The sequence below is a fragment of the Lolium perenne genome, unplaced genomic scaffold, assembly GCF_019359855.2.
Source record: "Lolium perenne isolate Kyuss_39 unplaced genomic scaffold, Kyuss_2.0 unplaced25, whole genome shotgun sequence".
Taxonomy (NCBI): Eukaryota; Viridiplantae; Streptophyta; class Magnoliopsida; order Poales; family Poaceae; genus Lolium; species Lolium perenne.
In genome coordinates, this window is record NW_027248983.1 from 585196 (window position 1) to 601712 (window position 16517).

Genomic DNA, 16517 nt, shown 5'->3' on the forward strand with positions numbered 1-16517 from the left:
GTGTGGGGCAAGGCACAACAAAAAGCTTTTGATGAGTTGAAAAAGAGACTTACCGAGGCACCACTTCTTGTTCTTCCAAACTTTTCCAAAACTTTTGAGATTGAATGTGATGCGAGTGGACTCGGTATTGGTGGAGTGCTTATGCAAGATGGAAAACCCGTGGCATACTATAGCGAGAAGTTGGATGGAGCACGCCTCAACTATCCTATATATGACAAGGAACTTTATGCTTTGGTTCGTGTTCTTGAAGTTTGGCAACACTATCTTTGGCCAAAAGAGTTTATCATTCATTCCGACCATGAGTCCTTGAAATATTTGAAAAGCCAACACAACTTGAACAAACGACATGCAAAATGGGTCGAGTTCATTGAGTCCTTCCCATATGTAATCAAATACAAGAAGGGGAAGGACAATGTTTTGGCGGATGCTCTGATGTGGACTAAGTCCAAGGATGTGCCCGATCTTCACGGATTTGGGTGGAACTCGTGGGGGTAGGTGGATGAACGCGATGAACACGAAGAACGCGAGGGGGAATCGTGGGGATACAACACACACACGCACACAAACCAGTTTTCCCTCGTAGGCCCGATACACCTACTCGATAGAGGTTGCGAGAAAAGACCTTCCGGTAGAAGTCCCGGAAAGAGATCGACAAATCGAAGCTCGCAAGATCTAGAAGGGTGAAAAGACCGGAAGGTTGATAGAAGTGCAAGCAAAAGACCAAATAGGTAGAAGTGCAAGCAAAAGATCAAACAAACGGTAGAAGTCACCAAAGAGATCTTGACAAGTCGATAAGGAGCCCGGGTGGGTACAAGATCATAGATCTAGGTAGGGTTCCCACAAGGGTGAGCTAAGCTCAGGTTTAATTTCACATCAAGTCTAATCTCAGATCTGAGCCAACTAGGCTATTTATAGTAGGTGGGGCGAAGGGATAAGTTACGAGCTGAATCTGCCAGTTTTGGTGCTGAAACGCGTATGGGCGGAAGTTCCGGTCCTGATGGGCGGAAGTTCCGGTCGGGCGGAAGTTCCGGTCGTCCTGGGCGGAAGTTCCGGCTGGATTCCTTTTAGACAGCACCTTCGAAGCATCTGGGCGGAAGTTCCGGTCCTGGAGGCCGGAAGTTCCGGTCGGGCCGGAAGTTCCGGCCAAGTTCCGGCCTTGTTCCGGAATTCCGCCATTTCCTCGCAGTAACATCCAGTATGGTTTTGACGGACTTTCGGAACTTGGGCGGAACTTGGGCGGAAGTTCCGGTGGGCGCAAGTTCCGGTCCTCCTAGGCGGAAGTTCCGGTCCTGGGCGGGAGTTCCGGCCATCAGGGGCGGAAGTTCCGGCCTGGAGCGTCCAGCTCCTCTTTCTCCTTCTCTTCCATGCTTCCGTGACATCGGCCATGCGTCCTCGGGTCTCCATGGCATCCTCTCTTCTCTCCGTACTTGTCATCGAGTTCCTATCATCAAGATATGTCGGAGTATGAAGTAGTATATCATCCCAAATAGGCGATTTGAGGCACGCGTAAAGGAGAAGATTCACCTTAGCGTGCCGTCTTGGCGATGAAGCACATGATGCGGTGAAGACCGAAGGTCGGGCTGCATCATCTCCCCCCACTTGAAAAAGAGTCGTCCTCGACGATAAATCTTCATGAATGTGTAGAGGAGGTAGATGACACCAACGCTTGAATGTCGCTTCACTTGTCAAGAGCCCTATCAATAGCACAAGAAAAGCCAAACAACACTCAAAGCATAGCCAATGTTCCACGGGTTTAGCAAGATAGCGTAAGTAGAAGGAGGTCACCTTAGCATAATGTCGGTGTGCTCTCATTGAGAGATCTTGTGTAGTAGATGTATGGGGTTGAACCCATTCGTTGACGCTCATGCACATGTCACGTGTACCTTCACACAACAAAGACCAAGCAAAGTATATGTGTGCGTGATAGAGGAGCATATCATCGACGACATGTCCATTCATGTTCACAACACCGTTAGCACAACACAAATTTATCAAGAATAATGCATGTACAAGGTCAATGTGTAAGAACTCCATATGAACATCTTCCAAATGTGGAAACACAAAAACTCCAAATTGTGAGATGACCATGATGTCCATCTCATGTATAAACTCATGTGCATTATTGCACTCAAGGCATCGGAAAGAGAAATTATTCAACATCCTTGAAGCAACAAGTGGAGAATTTGGCAAAAACACATACGGAAGAGTGTCCAACGTATCATCAACACGTGTGCACACAAACCATTGGAAAGAGAAATTGGTCCTCATATTTGGTGCAACACACAACATATCTTCCAAAATGTTCACCAAGTAGGAATTTGCACAACCGTGCGTGCCAACAAACCAAATAAAAGAGGAATTGGTCAACTTGTTTGAGGCAACACCCACGGTAAGAATCACATCATCATGCTTGCAAAAGAGCCAAGATGATGCGGCCTAAGACCACGTGGGTTGCCCGATCTCACGAATTGACCGAGGGAAAGGCGGGGGAGAGGAAGAACACGAAGAACACGGCGATGAACACGATGAACACACGCAAACACACGCAACACAACCCGATACAATTCCGGTTTACTCCCGATAGCCCGAACCACTATCCCGATAGAATCTCTCAAGGGAGAGACACGCGGTAGAATCCCCGAGAGGAAGATCGGTATACGATCGGTGGAATCACACGAGTGAGAGACCGGTGGTAGAATCACAAGTGTGAGAGACTAATCATATAAGGAGTGCCTTGTACAATAGATTTGGATAATCTAAGGAGGGGGTTTCCCTAATCCCAAAGGGATGGTGGAGGCATGAGCCTAGGTTCTCTCAAGTTCATTCCTAACCTCATGAAGGGGGAGGTGGGAGCCTATATATAGGGAACCACTAGAGGAGGGGTAGTTTAGGCATACAAAGAGCATAGTGGGATGGTTCAGCTCATGGGCTTCATAGTGGGGACGGCGGTGTCGGCGTAGGCATGGCGACAGTGCCGTCTTCCTCAGGTGTAGTGGTAGGGCGGCAGTGCCGGTGGAGATGGGCGGCAGTGCCGGTCGTCCTGAACGGCAGTGCCGGCCTTCGCGGCGCGTCCCCTTCTCCTTGACGATCTCTTCCATGCTTCCCATGACCTTGACGTTGACCTTGAGTCCTCGAGCCTCCATGGCGTCATTCACTTCCTCCATACTCGGCGATGCATACCTATCATGGTCATATGACGTAGGATGAAGTAGCATACCATTCAGGAGAGACATTTGTAGGAACGCATAAAGGAGAAGATTCACCTCTGCGTGACGTGTAGATGTTGACGCACATGATGCGGTGGAGACCGAAGGTCGCCCCGTATCATCTCCCCCCACTTGAAAAAGAGTCGTCCTCGATGATAACTCATCATGACCGGGTAGAGGTGGGAGATGACAACAACTCTTGAATGTGGCATCACTTATCATGAACCCTATCAATAGCACAAGACAAGCAACGCAACACTCAAAGAGTAGCCGAAGTTCCATGGGTATAGCAAGAGAGCGCAAGTTGAAGGAGGTCACCTTATCGAAGTGTCGTTGTGCTCTCATTGAGAGATCTTGTGTAGTCGAAGTGTGTGGGCGAAACCACTCATTGGAGCTCACTTGTATCATGCTCTCAAGAGCTCTTTTTGTCAACTCGTGCTCAATCGAGGTTGACATTGGAGTTTGGGTACCTACACACATGTTAGACAACAAGAACAACGTGTGTGCATGGTATATGAACACATCATCCATCATGATGTTCCATTTCTTTTGCACATCACCATTAGCATTAAGAAATGCATCATAATAGATATGGTGAATATGCGGGGTAAACATGGGAACATGCTCAACATGGATATATGCAAAGTCTCCAAAATTTGAGAGAGCTATGGGGGCAATCTCATTTACAAGCATATTAACACTATTGCAAGCCAAGCATTGGAAAGAGAAATTGTTCATCATTTTGGTTGCATTAATGGGAGAATATTGCAAGCATGTAGCACAAAACATGTTCAACATTTGATCATTGTTGTCGACAAACCTAGGAAAAGAACAATTGTTCGGCAAGATTGTCACAACACAAGCATCATTATCAACATTGCAAGCAATACATTGGAAAGAGAAATTGTTCGACATATTGCAAGCAATAGGATAGAAATCGAAACACTCATAGCATGGCATGGTCAAAGTGTCACAAGCAACTACTTCCACATGATCAACAATGGCACAAGTATCACAAGGGAATGTGAAAGAAGCATATGACATAGCAATAGGATCATGCAACTCATGCAAGCACTCACAAATCATCATGTCCACTAGTGGGATCATGGCATCATCAACACCCATATAGGTACCTTTGTAGTCCCACTCATATGGGGTAGGTGTTGTGGAAGAGGTAGGCTCGATGTGGCCTCCATGTTCATCTTCAATCAAGCATGGTGTGATATCATCATCTTCATGCACCATGTACATCTTCTCCATGATCGGCATCTCGTCATCCATGGGACCTAATAAGACACAAGGAAACACACTAGAGGTAGAGGGTAAGTTGTTAGAATTCGAAATGGCCTCACAAGACCTATCAACTACCACTCTCATCTCACTTGGTGTTTCACTCATGCTCTCGAAGTGGAGGCACTCATCAAGCTCACATATAGTGGAGTCGCTCGTCTCACATATAGTGGAGTCGCTCATCTCACATATAGTGGAGTCCCTCATCTCCATGGCAATGGCGTCGTCGATGTCCGGGCAACCTAGCAAAGAGGAAGAGAACACAAGAGGAGTAGAGGTTAAGTTGTTAGAAATCGAAACATCCTCACTCGACTCATGGTGTGTATCACTCTTGCTCTCAAGGTGTTTGAAGTAGGATTTGCACTCGGCTTTGTCTTGGAGGGTCATTTTGGCCTCTCGAGCATCTAGCTCGGCGAAGTATGCTCTCATCTCGGCTTGCTCTTGTGGGGTCATCATGTATATATCTCACTAGGGAGGTGTATATGTATGTGGTGGAAGGAAAGCTACACAAGTATCTCACCTATCAAGAAAGTATCGGAAAATGGTTCAAGCCAAGAGCAAAGTCGAAATGTATCGGGGTTACTCACACACACACTCAAAGCACACGCAAAAGGCTAAGAACTCTATATGTGGTGGGTAAGGGTGGATAGCAAACGAAAAAGATCAACGGAAAAGTCTATTGTCAAATGTGGGTAAGATCCAAAGTCAAATGTCAAAAGTGGTGATCTATGTCAAGGAAACACGGAAACACGCTCAAGAAGAACAATGGGGTTAGCGCGACCAAGGAAGTGAGCAAGTGACAAAGATGGTCCTAACGAAGACTATATGCTCGATGTCACGCCAACACAAGAGAGACCGTAGCTTGGTTGCACAAGAAAGAAGCAACAAGATTTGCACAAATGCCACTCTTCTCTTTTCTCTCTTAGTGCTCACAAGCTTTGCACTTCTCGGTATCGGTGGACACACACTCTTTTGTATTTTTTTTTTCTTTTTGTCACTTTTTTTTTTCTCTATGCTTAGAAGCTTTATTTCTCTCTATGTATATGTCACACTTTTCTTGTTTTGTGTATCTTTCTCACCGAGCTTGCTTCGGAGCTTTGCTCAACACAACGCACACACACCCTCTCACGGTCGTGACACTTGTGCAATGCTTCGCAACACTCGGAAAGCCACTCTCAATGGGATAGGTACACAAAGAAAGAAACGGGGCTACAAGGGGTAAGGGGCAAGTTATACCTAGTGAAAAGGTTAGGCGGTGTCAAGCACACGAACTTGCGATGGCGAAGTGGTGGTGTCGATGCCGATGTCGAGGTTGCGTCGGAATCCGGGGTGCCAACGCTGTCGTCGCGGAGTTGGTGTAGGCGCGGAGGTGGAGTAGACGACCGATGCACTCCAAATCGGAAACCGAGCAAATTAAGTCAATGCCCGAAAAGTTGGGTCAAAACGAGCGGTCAAAAAATATGTTCCAAAAATCGTCCAAAATTAGAGATGGGCTATGTGGAGTATTTGGGGGATGCTGTTAAAATTTGGAGTCAAACGGGCTCCGGAAAGTTGTCAAAATTTGGGGCAAAAAGTGGAGTCAAATTGGCCGAAAATTGGGTCAAACCGGTCCAGATCCCGGTCAAACCGGATTCCTGGCCGGACCACCCGGTTTGAACCGGATGCTGGACCGAAAGAGCCCCTGGACTGGGCCGGATGGCACCGGTCTGGGATCCGGTTTCGACCGGGCCGTCCGGCGTGACGCCCGGTTTGCTCCGGTTTGGAGGCGGGGTGGTCGGCTGCTGCTGGTTCTGGTGATGCCTGGCGCGCGCGGTGGGGCTGAGGTGATGCAGCGATTGGAGGCCTGCGCGCGGGCGTGCGTGGAGAGCAGCTAGTGCTGATTTGCCTTGGGCTGAGCAGCGGGTGGCCTGAGCAGGTGCGTGGGGTGTGGAGGAGCTAGGCTGCTTGATGCGGCCAGGGACAACGCGCGCGCGGAGGCTCTGCAATGGGGCGGCAGCGGAAGGCAAGAGCAGCAGCGCGGGAGGGGAGTTGAGCAGCGCGAGGTTGATCAGCGGGCGGGCGGCCAAGGCCGGCGGGCGAGCAGAGCAAGTGAGGCGCGATTGGTGGCCGGCGCGTGCTTGCTGGAGCGATGAGCGGCAGGGCGTGCGGGAATTGTGGGCAGCGGCGGCGGATGAGCCAGGGGAGGGTCGCGCGTGGGGCGGCTGGCGGTTGCCGGTGGTGGAAGGCGGGCGCGTGGTGAGGTGCGGTAGCAGGTGAGACCCGGCGTGGCGTTGACCCGAATTGAACTCGTTCTTCTTCCCAAAGAACACGCGAACAGGACGAACGAACAGGGCTCAAAATCCCTTCGATTTGGCAAGAAATAGAAAGAATTGGAGCTCCAAAATTGCAGGGATTGTAGATCAACCACTAAGAACACAGATCTGTGGACCAAAACCACAAAAAACTCAACAAATCCAGAGATCAATTTTCGAGCTATTTTTTGGGGCAAAATTTTTGGGGAAATTTTTGGGCGAAATCGGTGAAATTGGAGGGTCAAATTCGTGGCAACCTTTGCTCTGATACCATATGATGCGGCCTAAGACCACGTGGGTTGCCCGATCTCACGAATTGACCGAGGGAAAGGCGGGGGAGAGGAAGAACACGAAGAACACGGCGATGAACACGATGAACACACGCAAACACACGCAACACAACCCGATACAATTCCGGTTTACTCCCGATAGCCCGAACCACTATCCCGATAGAATCTCTCAAGGGAGAGACACGCGGTAGAATCCCCGAGAGGAAGATCGGTATACGATCGGTGGAATCACACGAGTGAGAGACCGGTGGTAGAATCACAAGTGTGAGAGACTAATCATATAAGGAGTGCCTTGTACAATAGATTTGGATAATCTAAGGAGGGGGTTTCCGTAATCCCAAAGGGATGGTGGAGGCATGAGCCTAGGTTCTCTCAAGTTCATTCCTAACCTCATGAAGGGGGAGGTGGGAGCCTATATATAGGGAACCACTAGAGGAGGGGTAGTTTAGGCATACAAAGAGCATAGTGGGATGGTTCAGCTCATGGGCTTCATAGTGGGGACGGCGGTGTCGGCGTAGGCATGGCGACAGTGCCGTCTTCCTCAGGTGTAGTGGTAGGGCGGCAGTGCCGGTGGAGATGGGCGGCAGTGCCGGTCGTCCTGAACGGCAGTGCCGGCCTTCGCGGCGCGTCCCCTTCTCCTTGACGATCTCTTCCATGCTTCCCATGACCTTGACGTTGACCTTGAGTCCTCGAGCCTCCATGGCGTCATTCACTTCCTCCATACTCGGCGATGCATACCTATCATGGTCATATGACGTAGGATGAAGTAGCATACCATTCAGGAGAGACATTTGTAGGAACGCATAAAGGAGAAGATTCACCTCTGCGTGACGTGTAGATGTTGACGCACATGATGCGGTGGAGACCGAAGGTCGCCCCGTATCACAAGAGAAAGAGAAATTGTTCGACATGTTCGATGCAAAGCATGGGAAAGGTATTAGAGCTGGGTTCGATCTTGAACTCACTTGTATTATGCTCTCTAGAGCTCTCTTTGTCAACTCGTGCTCAATCGAGGTTGACATTGGCATTCTTGTACCTACACACACAATAGGTAAAGCAAAGAACGTGTGTGCATGGTATATGAACACATCATCCATCATGATTGATGAGGTCTAGGACCCCGTTTGTGGCCCGATCTTGCGAATTGACCCGGAAACGAAAGGGGAAGAGAGGAAGAACACGAAGAACACGACGAATGCGATGAACACGATGAACACGGGGACACACGCACGCACACCAACCCGATACAATCGATACTTACCCCCGTGGCTCGATGGACCACGCCAATAGAATCACCCACGGAAGAGACCGCGGTAGAATTCCGAGGTGAGAGACCGGTGTTGGAGACGGAGATCGGTGAGGGAGAGAGAGTGCACACACTAGAATCTCACTCACAAATCAAATCAACAACAAGGGTAGCCTTGATTACAGAGGGATGATACCCTAGGGAGACAAAGCTCAAGAATCTACTCTAAGCCAAATCTTGTCTAACCCTACAAATGAGGAGCACGGGAGATACATATAGCCAGATTCAAGTCAAGGGTAGTTTGGGGAAAGAGGTAAACAAGTTACAGCCGCACGATGGCGATCAACGGTTCAGATCTGGGTTGATTTACGTGCGGGCGGTACCACGGGCGGTACCTCCGGTGGAGGTACCGGAAAGCCTTCAAATTGGAGAGCAAATGTCCAGGGTACTTGGCGCGCGAGCGGTACCTCGGGCGGTACCTCGGGTGGAGGCTCCAGCCAGCCCCTGGGTGGAGGCTCCACTCGTGGTACCGGTCTTGTGCTTCCTTCCCGCATGGAGAAAAGGCCTAGAGCGGTACCTTGGGTGGAGGCTCCACTCGTGCCTGGGTGGAGGCTCCACTCGTGCCTGGGTGGAGGCTCCACCCAGAGGTACCGGTCCTGCCTTCTTCCCGCGCCTGGCCACCACCAGGAGGTGGTACCGGCCATGAAGGCCCCTGGAGGCTCCGGCCTCCATGGTAGGTGGTACCGGCCACCATTTGGTGGAGGCTCCGGCCTCCTTTGGCTGGAGGTACCACCAGCCTTGCCCTTCTTCTTCTTCTCTCTTCTTCCTTTGTTCCTCTTTCTTCTTCTTCTCTTCTTCTCCCTTTCTTCTTCCTTCTCCCTTGCACCAAGTGAGTGGCTCCTCCTCTCCGGATCCTTGACGAAGCTCGTACCTAGTAACACATGACATATCGGAATGAGGTAGCCCTCCATCCAAGGTTGTATCGAGATCGAGGGTAGAGAGGATTGAGTTCACCTTGTCGTGTATGGCTTCGGTTTGGGTTGTCGGTCCACTTGGGGGACTCCTTGGCCATGGTGTAGCGTTGACGATAGGCGGGGCTACATCATCTCCCCCCCCTTGGGGAAGAGTCGTCCTCGACTCTTGTTCCACCTCATCTCCATGGTGTGGCGAGAGGTCCGAGAGGGTGAACGTCTTGCTCACCAAGTAGTTTGGAGTTTTTTTGTCGAAGAAGCGGTCAAAGAAGCACTTGGGGAAAAGCAACTTGCAAATGGAAAGCTTGTGGATGCCAATTTGGTGATCGGCGAACAAGAGGCTCTCAATCAAATACGAAGCATCAAGTCGTTTCTCCAAGAGGCATTTTGCAAAAATGGGAACCAAAAGAGTGTCGATGTATCCTAAATTTGGTGGGGCAAAAGTTTGTGCAAGTAAAGGTTTGCTTTGTAAAGTGTCAAAAATGGTGTGTGTAGCATTGTCCCACACAAATGGAACAATCAAAAGGCAAGTACCGGCGGCAAAATTTGGGGCAAAATTGTTATGTGCAATGGCAAAGCTATGGAGACTTCTAGCTTGGGAAAGTATGGTTGGCGTGAGCCGAGTATGGGTATCCTCAAGTGTCAAAGAATCCATTGCAATTGCCAAAGATGAAATGAGAAATCCAAAGGAGAGCAACTTTGTGTGAGACATGTGGCACAAGATGCATAAGGTGTCTCTCACATGTATGACATGGTCCTTGAGATTCTCGGAGTGTATGATGATAACATCAAGACATACAACAATCATTGTGCCAACAAGATGTTTCAAGATATGTTGCATAAGAGGCAAAAGATGTGACGAGGAATTGGACCAAACCGGAAACTCGACAAACCAAGTCGGAAACACATGAGGGCGAAGGCTTGTGGGAACATACCCTTTGGTGTGAATCCCGCGGGTTAGGTCCTTGATGGGGTAGCTCTCAATTGCGCGTTTCGTGAGCTCATGCTCCGTAGCGGTGGAAGTGGTCGTCCGTGTACCTACACATGGAATAAACAAGACAAAGAGCGTGTGTGCATGGTAGATGAACACATCATCCATCATGATGGTCCAAGTCTTGTGCACATCACCATTAGTGTCAATCAACATAGTATGGAATGCAAGGCGATGGTGCAAATGGTAAGTAGGTGCATTCATGGCATGTGGTAACTCATGGTCATCAAAAAGTGAGAAGGCTATGGGGGCCATCTCGTGGACAAAGAAATAAGCATTCTTGCATACCAAGCATAAGAAAGAGCAATTGTTCGCAATCTTGGATGCAAGGATCATGGAAGAGTGTAAACATTTGGGGCAAAGCATGCGGAAGCTAATGTCATCCTTGTCATTATCATTGCAAGCAATACATGGTAAAGAGCAAGTGGTCGGCATATTGCAAGCAATGGTGGAAAAATTGAAGCTCTCATAGCATGGCATGGTCATGGTATCACAAACATTCACTTCCACATGATCAACAATGTTATCAAGCAAAGTATCGCATGTGAAAATGAAAGTAGCATGTGACGTAGCAAATGTATCATCAAGAGCATGCATGCACTCATAAGTCATCATGTCCACTAGTGGGATCATGGCATCATCAACACCTATGTTCTTACCTTTGAAGGCCGACTCATGTGAAGTAGGTGTTGTGGAAGTGGGAGGATCCATGTGGTCGACATATCCATCTTGGAGCAAGCATGGTGAGATAACATCGTCTTCATGCACCATGTACATCTTCTCCATGAGTGGGAACTCATCCTCCGTGGAACCTAGTGCAACATAAGAAGACACAAACGAGGGAGAGGTTAATGTGTTAGCAAATGCGATGTCCTCCATGGACCTATCATCTACCTCTCTCAACTCACTTTGTGTATCACTCATGTCCTCCAAACGGAAGCACTCAAACTCACATATGGGGTGGAAGTCACTCAACTCACTATCACTCTCACTCAAGTGGGCTAAGTGGCTCTCATGCTCACATGGGATTGGTACCAACTCATCAATCAAGCATATAGGAGTAGGCTCGACTTCCTCATCTCCATGCGCCTCCTTGGTTGAAGGGAAAATCCCATGCTCAACCATCTCAACTCAATCGCCTCCCAAGTCGTCCTCCGTCGGTGGCGCCGTAGTGTTGTGGAGAGCTAGGCTTGGATCCACATCATCCTTGTGATGGCCTTGGAGGTCTTCATCGTGAAGTGTGGGCGCCGTAGGCTTCTTGGTGTCTTGGGCTTGTAGCTCGTCGAAGTAGAGCGTCTTGGCGCTTGGCTTTGTGCATTGCCATGCCTCATGACCCTTGGCCTTGCATACCCCACATAGGAGATTGGGACATTCCCGTGGGAGGTGGCCTTGTTGCTTGCACTTGTAGCATCGGAGTCCATAGGCATATGACGAGCTAGGGGCCATTGTGGTGGTGGCGCAAGAGGTGGAAGTGGCCATATGAGGCTCTCGTCGTCGTGCTTCATCACCATGTCTTGATGAGTGTCGTCGAAGATCCTTGGGGGATGTTGGTCGATGGCGATCATGAAGTGGCTTGTGGCGGCGAAGCTCATGTGGTGACGTATGTCGATGTAGACCATGAGGTGGTAGTGGTCGACGACTATCATGAGATGGTGTGAGTCGATGACGGTCCTTGCCATGCCTAGATGATGGCTCATGCGACTTGGCATGTTGCTTGCGGTGCCTTGTGGAGCTTGGAGAAGAGTGTCGATGACGATCATGTTGAGGACGCTCTTGATGCTCCATATGGTGTACTTGAAGTCGACGATCTCGTGCATAAGCACTCTCATGGTGGCGCCGTGTGGAGCTCGGAGAAGTGTGTCGATGATGCTCATGATGGGGACGCTCTTGATGATCCATATGATGGTGCCATTGTGGATGTCCTCCATCTTCATATGTAGCTCCATTGGCGAAGTAGGGGTATGTGGGAGCACCGGCGTTGCTCATGGTGGAGTCGAGGTAAGGCTCCGTCACGGTGTCGATGTCGAAGGCGTGGCGTTGCTCTACCATGTCGTCCATGCTTGGTGAGCCATTGTCGATGTAGAGCTCGTCGAAGTCGTCCTCAAGATGGCGCTCCACCATGTCGTCCATGTCGATGATGCTTGGGGAGCCATGGTCGTTGTCGAGCTCCTCGATTTCGGAGGTGTCGGTGATGCTTGGGGAGCTATGGTCGTTGTCGAGCTCCTCGATGTCGGACATGTCGGTGATGCTTGGGGAGCTATGGTCGGAGTAGAGCTCCACATGTTCCTCCACATCCGCGGTGCTTGAAGAGGTATCCTCCTCGAAGTGCTCCGTGTACTCCTCCGTATCTTCTTCGTCGCTATACATGTTAGCACGACAAGATCTATATGGTGTATGTTAGTGGAAGAACACTACCTCGCATCCTTACCGTGGTATGATAAGATCGGGGTGATCCAACAAAACCGAGAGTTAGAACAATTGTATCGGGTACTCACGCAAAAACACACGCAAAAGCTAGCAAATATGGTGTTAGGTGAGTATGGTGGAAAGCCAAAAGACGAAATCCGAAATCAAGTATGTTGTTAAAAGTGGGTGAGGTCCAAAAATCCAAAAGTCAATGTGAAGATCACTATAAACACGGAAAAGATATGGAACGCACACACGAGATAAACGGGGTTAGTGCGACCAAGGAATGAGCGGAAAAGTGTAAGAAGCCCTTAAGCAAGGGTGCTCGGTGTCACACTAACACAAGAAGAGATCAAAGCTTTGGTTGCAAATGAAGAGACAACAAGATTCACACGTAGCCTCTCTTCTCTTTTCTCTCTTTTGCTTAAAAGCTTTTTCTCTTTTGTATATGGTGGCACTTGCACTCATTTGTATCTATGGTGGCACTATCACACTTTCGTATGTATGGATGTATGGTGCGACTTGCACTCTTTTTGTGTTTTTGGGGCTTTTTCACACACTATGTTAGCGTTAGCCTCGCTTTTGCTATCTTGCCACACGAGTTTTGCTTAGAAGCTTGACTCCACACTACACACACACCTCACAATGCGGGGCCACGTGCAATGTCTCGCAACACTCAATAAGCAATGCTCAATAGGATAGATCGCAAAAGAAGAGGGGTTACAAGGTGGGGAGCAAGTTATACCTAGATGAAAATGTTAGGCGGTGTCGGAACACACAACTTGCGATGATGGCGGTGGTGTCAAGAGTACGTTTGCAAGTTCGGGGTGCCGAGGATGTCGTCGCTTGCTTCGGAGCTGCGGGTTAGTTTCACAAACAAGGCACTCAAACCGGAACAAGCAAACACAAGTTAAGAGGAAAAGTCGGGTCAAAGTAGCTTGGCGTCGATGGCGGTGGTATGCCGGTGGTGATATCGGTGAGCTAGCGGCGGCGGCGGTGGTGGTGGTGGTGCCTCGACGGTGTTTACCGATGGTTTGGGAGGGGTGGCGGTGTTTGCCGGTGATGAAGGGGGGTGGCGGTGCTTGCCGGTGGTATGCCGATTGATGTAGCCCCGGTCACCGACGTCGCTACACCAAGACCAACAAGTCCCCCAAGTGGACCGATGACACGAGCCCGAGTCAAAGCTCTTCATGATAAGGTGAACTCGCTCCTCACCACCCTTGATCTTGGTAACCCTTTGGATGGATTGCTACCTCATGCCGACGTGTTATGTGTCATTAGGTACAAGGAGCATCAAGGTCACCAAGAGGAGGATACGCCATGGTCAAAGGGAGGAGAGGAGCTGATGAGGTCTAAGACCCCGTGTGTGGCCCGATCTTGCGGTTGACCCAAAATCCAAAGGAGGGAGAGAGGGAGAGCGCGAAGAACACGAAGAACACGATGAACTCACGCACGCACACCAACCCGATACAATCGATACTTACCCCGTGGCTCGATGGACCACGCCAATAGAATCAACCCGGAAGAGACACGCGGTAGAATTCCGAGCGGAGAGATTGGTGAGGGAGATGAATCTAGGAGTGGGAGAGAGAGTGGGTAACACTAGAATCTCACACACCAAATCCAATCATCCAACATAGGTTGCCTTGATACAAAGGGGATGAAACCCTAGGGAGACAAAGCTCATCTTCATGTTTAAGCTATCATCTTGTCTAAGGGGTAAAGGAGGGGTCCTAGGTGCTTATATAGAGGTACAAGCCAGCTTGGGCCGAAAAGGTACGCAAGTGGATAACTTAGGCAGCTTGGGGAGTGATACGTCTCCGACGTATCGATAATTTCTTATGTTCCATGCCACATTATTGATGTTATCTACATGTTTTATGCACACTTTATGTCATATTCGTGCATTTTCTGGAACTAACCTATTAACAAGATGCCGAAGTGCCAGTTGCTGTTTTCTGCTGTTTTTGGTTTCAGAAATCCTAGTAAGGAAATATTCTCGGAATTGGACGAAATCAAAGCCCAGGGGCCTATTTTCTCACGAAGCTTCCAGAAGTCCGAAGGAGAGACGAAGAGGGGCCACGGAGGGGCCACACCCTAGGGCGGCGCGGCCCCCCCCTTGGCCGCGCGGCCCTGTGGTGTGGGGCCCCCGTGCCGCCTCTTGACCTGCCCTTTCGCCTATAAAAAGTCTCCGTGACGAAAACCCCAGTACCGAGAACCACGATACGGAAAACCTTCCAGAGACGCCGCCGCCGCCGATCCCATCTCGGGGGATCCAGGAGATCGCCTCCGGCACCCTGCCGGAGAGGGGAATCATCTCCCGGAGGACTCTACGCCGCCATGGTCGCTTCCGGTGTGATGTGTGAGTAGTCTACCCCTGGACTATGGGTCCATAGCAGTAGCTAGATGGTTGTCTTCTCCCCATTGTGCTATCATTGTCGGATCTTGTGAGCTGCCTAACATGATCAAGATCATCTATCTGTAATTCTATATGTTGCGTTTGTTGGGATCCGATGAATAGAGAATACTTGTTATGTTGATTATCAAAGCTATGCTTATGTGTTGTTTATGATCTTGCATGCTCTCCGTTATTAGTAGATGCTCTGGCCAAGTTGATGCTAGTAACTCCAAGAGGGAGTATTTATGCTCGATAGTGGGTTCATGCCTCTGTGAATCTGGAGGAGTGACAAGAACCACTAAGGTTATGGATGTGCTGTTGCCACTAGGGATAAAACATTAGTGCTATGTTCAAGGATGTAGTCTGATGTAGCCCCGGTCACCGACGTCGCTACACCAAGACCAACAAGTCCCCCAAGTGGACCGATGACACGAGCCCGAGTCAAAGCACTACATGATGAGGTGAACTCGCTCCTCACCACCCTTGATCTTGGTACACCTTTGGATGGATTGCTACCTCATGCCGACGTGTTATGTGTCATTAGGTACAAGGAGCATCAAGGTCACCAAGAGGAGGATACGCCATGGTCAAAGGGAGGAGAGGAGCAGCTGGACAAGAAAATGGACACGAAGATGGACATGGATCTGGACAGGAAGTCGCCCGAAGAGCGCAAGGAAGAGAAGACGGACGGCCGGTCCAGAACCCGGTCAGACCGGCTCCCTGACCGGATCACCCGGTCCACAGCCCGGTCTGACCGGCCTCCTCGACTGGCCGCCCGGTCGAAACCGGGATTCGCGCTCGTGACATCCGGGCACCATCCGGGGACTTGAAGCCTCGTCCGGTCACCGCCCGGTCCCAGGCCCGGTCTGAAACCGGCCTGCCCGGTCACAGGCCCGGTCAGCCGGCCCACGACCGGCGCCGGTCCACAGCTCCGATCGACCGGCCTCCTGACCAGCCTGCGCGACTTAAGTTATATTTTCGGCCCAAACTTACCTTTTCGGCCTGTGACGCCTTGTAAGACTATATAAGCACCCCAAGCACCCCTTTAGCTCTTTAGACTTGTTTTGAACTCAAACCTAAATTTGAGCTTAGTCTCCCTTGGGTATCATCCCTCTGTAATCAAGGCACCTTGGTTGTTGATTTGGAACTTGTTGGGTGAGATTCTAGTACAAGATACTCTCTCTCCCTCACCAAGCTCTTCTTCTCCAATCCCAATCTCTCCCCGGGGAATTCTACCGCGTGTCTCTTCCTCGGAGATTCTATTGGCGTGGTCCATCGAGCCACGGAGGTAAGCATCGGGTGTATCGGGTTGTGTGTGTGCGTGAGTCTCGGAGTTCCTCGTGTTCATCGCCGTGTTCTTCGTGTTCCTCGCGTTTTCCCATCTTCCCCCTTGGTTTCGACGTCAATCCGCGAGATCGGGCCACACAC

The 16517-nt window shown here is 50.0% G+C and overlaps 1 long non-coding RNA gene across 1 annotated transcript; it reads right to left on the minus strand.

Annotated features, from left to right (window-relative positions):
- Nucleotides 1-2695: 2695 nt before the first annotated feature.
- LOC127321365 (uncharacterized) lies at nt 2696-5237 on the minus strand. The gene is made up of 2 exons (XR_011750075.1): nt 3264-5237; nt 2696-3180 (listed from the first exon to the last, which is right to left on the minus strand). It is a non-coding gene; the product is annotated as an uncharacterized lncRNA (long non-coding RNA).
- Between the last annotated feature and the right edge of the window lie 11280 nt (nt 5238-16517).